General features: G+C 39.0%; 1 pseudogene across 1 annotated transcript; it reads left to right on the forward strand.

Annotated features, from left to right (window-relative positions):
• The first annotated feature begins 2,824 nt into the window (after positions 1–2,824).
• On the forward strand, positions 2,825–5,315 carry LOC149818254 (putative pentatricopeptide repeat-containing protein At3g49142 pseudogene; annotated as a pseudogene). Its single transcript, XR_016427311.1, has 2 exons — positions 2,825–2,963; positions 3,129–5,315. The product of XR_016427311.1 is annotated as a putative pentatricopeptide repeat-containing protein At3g49142 pseudogene (transcript).
• The last annotated feature ends 2,428 nt before the right edge of the window (positions 5,316–7,743 follow it).

Consider the following 7,743-nt stretch of genomic DNA (forward strand, 5'->3'; position numbering starts at 1 on the left):
GAGCATGGTATAATCACATATAGAGTTTTTTTAGATGCCTTAGAACACATATGAATATGCTATAATCACATATTCAATTTTTTGACTGCCTTAGCACACATATGAGCATGAAATAATCACATATAGAGTTTTTTTATTGCCTTAGATCACACATGAGCACATGATAGAATCACATATAGTGTGTAATTTATTTCATTATATTTTGTTTATCAATACTGATTGTTCTTTTCTTGTGTAGGCTGCTAGCGATAATCAGGGTAGTGGAGCTGAAGGGACAGATAAAGACAATGAACAAGAAGACGCACAAAATCTTGGCGATGATTAGAAGACTGTGTTGAAGAAGTTTTATTTTTTTTATTTTTCCTAATTGTAATTGTTGAATTGTAAATAATTAAACTTCTTAATTTTAAGGTGGAACGATTAATTGTTGTAGATTCTTGTTATATGAATTTTTTTGTGTGGTTTGTTTTTTATTTACAGGAAATATAAATTGTACAGGAAATAGAAATTGTACAGTTCTCGGTAATTAATTTTCAAATAATTTTTTTTTTATTTTTTTTCGTGTTTACGACGGATTAGCGACGGAACCATCCGTCGCTATTCATATTAATCTAGCGACGGCATAGCGACGGAAGTAAATCCGTCGCCAAGCCGTGGTCGCCGTTTAGTGCCGGCGGATTGGCGACGGAATATAGCGCTCGTTATTCCGTCGCAAGTAGCGACGGACCTGGCGACGGAATCATTTTGTCGCCAGTTAGCGTCGAAATATTCGCGACGTAAGCATACTGTCGCCTCGTTGTCGCTAATCCGTCGCTAACCATGTTAGCGACGGAATGTGGTCGTCGCTAATCTACTGCTTTGTTGTAGTGTATGTCTACTAGTCTATATAAATCACTTATTTTATTTAGTTCTACAATTATATTTCATATTAATATGGATAACCAGTTAGAATTACGAAGTGGAATGCTACTATTTAAGACTTTTTAATGCAAAGTATTAGTATGATGCACTTTCTCTTTTCATAAAGTTCAAGCATGTCTTGTTTTCTTGGAATCACACATTCATGTGTGTGCTTGGATGCCACACAAATACGATGTAGCATCTCGTCTATGTGCAGCGTACACGGGCACAATATACAACATGATATGGGTTCTCCTACTGATTGTCATCTTCATTAGATTGCACCCTGAATTCTTGTTGCATTTTGCGTTCTCCCCCTTCAAACACAGGCAATATCATGCTTTTGGTGTTAACAAGATGCCCTTTTGCAACGGAATATCAATTTGATTATTGGAAAAAAGAAATTTGTGGGTCTTTGCTCTCTGGCGAGAATTCCTTCTCTTGACCATATCTAGCCACCTTTGATATTTCCAGCCAACTTCAAGCCAGAGTCCTGCTGCTAATGTCCCTGTCACTGAGAAGGTTCCTTCAAAAGTGAAGCTTTATATTGCAAACTTATGCTTCTACTTTTGCTCTATTGCATTTTTAATGTAAAACTTACACAGCTTTTAATCATCTGCAGAGACCAAGGGACAAATCCATTGATTTGAGATCCCATGTAAGAGATGACAAATTATGTTTATCCTGGATTATATTCTGATGTCCCTTTCGGAAGTGCCATACGCTATACATTTATGCTTGTTAACCCCTTTTCTATTGCTTGTTAGCTCATATGAAAAACATAAATGTGTTCAATGCTTCTTTTGTTGCATCTTTTTGCTACTCTATGTGCCTGAGTAGCTACCATCAGTGTTTGCTAGCCTCCTTCTCATCCGTTATCCACATTATGGAGTGTAGATCAGGAGGCAATCAACGGCAGAACTTGAGTTGTTCCAAAAGCGATGGGATCAAGCTGTAACAGAGGACAATTGGTTGGATCGTTTGGAATATATCACAAGAAAACGGGAATGAGAGCAACTCTATCACCACCAGAATCCGTGCTCAGATTTTAAGCCATATCTACCATGATACCCGTGTATTAATTTTGGCATGCCATACCTCGTGCAGGATCTAAGCGTTTTTTCAATACATCCACTGTAATGCTTATAATCAGACTGTGAGCCTCCTGGCAATGTCGACAGCACCTACAGGGGTTTATTTTGTATCTTTATGGTGTTGGTGCGTGTGCATTGCTACTTTTCTAGTATGAACTAGATCAGTATTGTTTTAATAATAGGCTCTAGAAACAGTTTATCTTAATCTTTTATGTAAATCACATAAGATTGCTTTCATTTCAATTCAACCACAATGCTCAGTCCTCAATTTCAGATAAAGTTATAATAATGTAAGTTGGATATGAACGCCTTGCGCTTTATGTTCAAGAATGTAAAGTCTTTATTGGTCAAACGGGGTTTGGCCATTCTTTTTTTTTTTTATGCAGGTGAGCGAAGTTGGACCTTATAATTTTAATTAAAAGTCAAATTGTGATGAATTAGTTATTTGGGTTGAAATATGACAATACTAAGCGTATAGGTGGCATTTCATAACAATCGCAAAGCATGTTTTGGGTAGCAAACAGAAAATGAAAATAATCAAGAAATATTCTGATTGTGCAACCACATCAAGTGGAGGCTGCATGATGCTATTTTGTGGTATAAGAAAAATACCTGAAAACTCAATAAGGCCATTGTTTAGCGGGCTCAAGCAAAAAGCCACTGAACGTCAAATCTTAGAATCGATTTACGGCCTGAAACTGCTGAATCCTTAATAGGATTCAAAAATCAAACTACTGAGTGGTTTGAAGGAAAGGCTTGACGACATGAAGCTCCGAAGCCATTGGTGGCTTGAAAGTAAAACCTTCAGCGGTGGTTGTTTCATGGTTAGAAGCCAAAAACTTTTATAAGCTCTGCAAGCAAGAAAGAAAGAAAGAAAACTATGAGAGCGTCTATCGTCATGCCGAATCCTAACCACGCGTGAGCGTCAGGTTTATATGTACCTTACATTTAAAAGCAAGCTGAATGGGGGTAGGCCACGTTCATTTTTGAATCTCAACAACGTTTCTGCTTGAATTTGGACAAGGTCAAATATTAGTAGTTATTAGGTTCGCGTTCTGTGAGAAAGGACTACTTCTCATGGAAAGCCTAGCTTCCTTCTAAAGTGCATGCACTGATCAAAATCAAATAATGCAGGGGAATTCCTCTATCGTGATTTGTGAAGGAAACGCAATGGGGACGGCGGCGGCCGGGAAGGGGAGAGGGTGGAGGTGGCGGCTGGTTCGCACTTACTTGAAGTGAACTATTGATTGATCTGATGCTTTCAGCTATTAACGGTGATGTCACAAGGGTCATCTTCATCAGTTTGCTCTTGCTTTCTTTGGAATCAAAATCGATGAGCGTTGCCCTTGCAGCTCCACGAGTAGCGAAAAACGTCGTCGTCGTGGGTTTTGAGCTTCGCAGCCGCCTGCGATTTCTTTGGCAGTGGAATGAGCCCATCGTCGTGACCGATGCCGAGGCGGTTTATAATCACGAACATGCTGCCTACAAACGATTCTTGGTGGACAGATTCGCGTCATTGCTCACTTCCTCTCCCAGCTTAGCATCTGTGCGTCAGGTCCATTCCCAACTCTTGGTAACTGGACTTCAGCACAGCAACCTCTTGGCTGCCAAGCTCATTACCTCCTACTCGCTCTACGGTGGCATCTCGCTCTCCCGCCTCGTCTTTGACAAGGGCAGGGAGAAGCACGTCTTCATGTGGAACGCCATCATCAGGGCCTATGCCAAGAATGGACGCAACCTAGAGGCTCTGAACCTCTACTCCCGGATGCTCAGCCATGGCACCGCGCCCGATAAGTTCACCTTCCCGTTCGTTCTCAAAGCATGCGCCCAGTTGTCGGAGTCTTCCGTGGGCCGGGCAACCCATTGTCGCGTCATTGTCATCGGGATGGAGACCGATGTGTACATGGGAACAGCCCTCTTGCACATGTATGCGAAATCGGGTCTTATGGACGACGCACGCCAGTTGTTTGATGAAATGCCTGCCAGAGACTTGGTTTCTTGGAATTCGATGATTGCTGGATATGCGCAGAACGGTCGTGCTGAGGAATCATTGAGCTTGCTTCGCCAGATGCAGTTCTCGGGGAACCTGGTCTCGCCCGACGCTTTCACGGTTGTTGCCATTCTCTCCGCCTGTGCCCACCTGGGCGCTTTGGATCACGGCAAGTGCGTTCATGATTTTGTAATCAGAAATAGGGTAGAATTCAATACCATCTTGGGAACTGCCCTTATAGACATGTACTCCAAGTGCGGAAGTATAGCCATGGCTCATCGAGCATTTAGCCTGATAGGGAGACCCGACGTTGTTTCATGGGGCGCTTTGATTACTGCATACGGCGTTCATGGGCGTGGCAACAATGTGGTCAAGGCTTTCTCTGAGATGTTGCAAACCAATGTCAAACCGGATTATGTAACTTTTGTTTTGCTCCTTTCCGCGTGCAGTCATGCTGGCCTTGTCGATTATGGGCTAAAATGCTTCAGATCCATGTCTTCAGAGCATAACATCGTACCTGGGGTTGAGCATTATGCATGTACAGTTGATCTCTTGGGTCGTGCTGGCCGTTTGCAGGAGGCATTCAATTTCATCAAATCGATGCCAATAACAGCCAACACGTACGTATGGGGGGCGCTTCTTGGTGCTTGTCGAATTCATCGGAACCCCGATCTTGGGGAAGTTGCAGCGCAAGAGCTATTTCAGCTACAGACTAGAGATACTGGGCATTTTGTCTGTCTTTCGAATATATATGCTGATGCCGGGAGATGGGACGATGTGGGGAGACCCAGAACTGTGATGAAAGACAAAGGATTAACAAAGGTTCCTGGGTGCAGTTTTATAGAGCATGAGAGGAGTATTCATACTTTTCTGGTGGGAAATTCATCACACCCCCAATTTGTAGAGATTCATTCTATGTTGAAGACTTTAGCAGCACGAATGGAGGAAGTGTGCTCTGAAACACCAAGGAACACTGTGCTTGGTGATCTGGACTCTCCATTGAAAAACCAAATTCATAGTGAAATGTTGGCGATAGCATTTGGGATCATCAATACGGCTGCAGGAACCACCATTAGGGTCAGCAAGAACCTCAGAGTCTGTGCAAATTGCCACAGTGCTACCAAGTTGATATCTAAGATTGTGGAGCGGGAAATCATTGTTAGGGACACAAACCGCTTTCATCATTTTAAGGGTGGCAGCTGTTCATGTGGCGATTATTGGTGAAGACTGAATAACAATAAAACTTAAAATAGTGGATCGGTGAATCGTCTATGGTCATGTTGCTCCTTGTAATAGCTGTAAAAGTTATAATGAAAACGGGTGTAGCTGTCTCCATCATCTTTTTGACAGGCGGAGAAATATCATTGAATGTAAAGGTTAACGGGACATCACCCGAGGAAACAAGATAAGTGAAGTGACCATACCTGAGCCATGACCTAACAGACAGCCAGGCAAACAAGACAACCCAACAGCAACTCACAAAGCGAGACAAAAACCATTTGTACAAAAAATTAATGTTGCTGATCAAACGATTGGTTTAGCAGGGAACCTAGATTTCTTGCTCCTGGCGGATTGTAATTCCTCTGTGGCCATTTGAGCTTAATCCAGATGTGAACCGCTCTCTGAATGATCAAACTGTCCACCAGGTTAGAAATAACCACCAGCGCCATACTCTGAACCACCCTTTCCCCTGCTACAAGAGAAAGGGACTGTCGGTACCATAGAAACCTTCCCAAGACTAATTTAGAAGTTGCCTGAAAAATATAGAAGCACCAGTTCAAAATGCTCTGTGATGACTTGGCTGCCATTAACAAACCTGTAAGTTTTTTAGCTTCTACAAGGCATGGAGCAACACTACAAAAAATTCCACTTTTATTGGCATGAAAATCGCCCCAACAATAAGTCAGTAAGTGTGCTATAGGTCACGTCCCTATAGCTTTTACCGATGCTAAATGGTCGCACCAATAAACATTGTCTTTATTAGTGCTAAATTTGCACCAATAAAAATCTCTTTAATGGCACTAATATGGTGTTGGTAAAGATATTCTTTATATTTTTAATTAAAAATTATCATCTTTATTGGTGCAATTTTTTTTTGCACCATTAAAACTTGTCTGGTGCATTTTTTGCACCAATAAAATTTTTTGGCATATTTTTCATGCCAGTAAAGTGATATTTTTTAGCACGAAAAATGCACCAAAAAAATTAACTTTACTGGCTATTTAAGATTTTTTTTTCTCGTTATCAATCTGTTCATATATACATTTATTTATTCATAACCTACTCATACATAGAGTCAATAATATATATATGTTCATTCATCAACCTTGCTTATACATTCAATATTATATACATGTTTATTTATTCATTCGTGAACTCGCTTATATATTCAATATTATATACATTAAAAATATTCTTTCGTGAACCCACTTATACATTTAATAATATATACCCATTCGTCCATTCATTCATAAACCTGCTTATACATTCATTTATGAACATGTTCATACATTCATTTATTATTTGGTTCATTCATGAACCTGCTTATACATTCATTTATGAATCAAATCATTCATTGACAATAAAATCTGCTTATACATTCATTCATTCATACACACACTACTGACCTTCTATAACTACATCATTCATAAATCCAATATTCACAATTAAAACTCAACAAAAAACACATGCAAATCATTCATACACACACTACTATAACTCTTCCTTCAACCCTCTATAACTCTAACATTTACAATTGAAACCTTATAAGAAACACAACATGCAAAGCATTCATACATACACTACTATATTTCTTTATTCAATCTTCTATAACTCCAACATTTATAATTGAAACCCTACAAAAAACATAATATGCAAAGCATTCATACATACACTAATATATTTCTTTCTTCAAACCTTTTATAACTCTAATATTTACAAATAAAACTCTACAAGAAACACAATATGCAAAACATTTATACACACTACTATATCTCTTATTTCATCCATCTATAACTACATCCACTATAACTTCAACATTCACAACTACAACATTCACATAACATTTAAAGCATGTTGAATGATAAGACAATTGATCATGCATATATTTTACAGTTTATTCATCTTATTTTATGCATGATCCATAGAAAAATCACATTAAAAACCTATTTTTATCATTAGTTTTGAGAAACTACATTAAAATGAAAATTATCAGAAAATCACCAATTTCAAAGCTTGACCTGCATTTTTCAGTATTTTATTTAATTTAGGAGTTTTTAATTTATAGTTTAATTAGATTAGAAGAGTAGTTACTAATTTTAATTAGTTTAGAAAAAACCTCTTTTGAAAAACACGTTTTTGAGGAAGACTTGTTTTGGAATTTCTAAAAATTTTATGAACTTCCATAAAACACGTGTAAACCTAATATTTGTATTATAAATAGTCTTTTTCCAGCATAAACCCATGTTTTTCCCTTCTGAGAAAAAGCATGCCTATTCTCCCTCTTCTCTTCTCTTCTCTCCTTCCTCCTCTTCATTCTCAACCAGTTCTCCCTCAATCTCTTTCTTTCTCCCTTTGATTCATCTTGCTTCTAACATTTTTCTATCGCCGATTCTTCTTGCCTTGGTAGACGGAGGTACATGCAGCTCAGAGAGAAAAACCACTTCCTCTTCTCAACCCTTTCGGTTGAAGCAGATCGTACGGTTTGCTTCTTCTCCCCCGTTTCACCGTAGTTTAGTTTTGCATAGCATAAATCATATC

This window comes from Nuphar pumila, chromosome 13, assembly GCF_984573655.1.
Source record: "Nuphar pumila chromosome 13, dmNupPumi1.hap1.1, whole genome shotgun sequence".
Classification (NCBI taxonomy): Eukaryota; Viridiplantae; Streptophyta; class Magnoliopsida; order Nymphaeales; family Nymphaeaceae; genus Nuphar; species Nuphar pumila.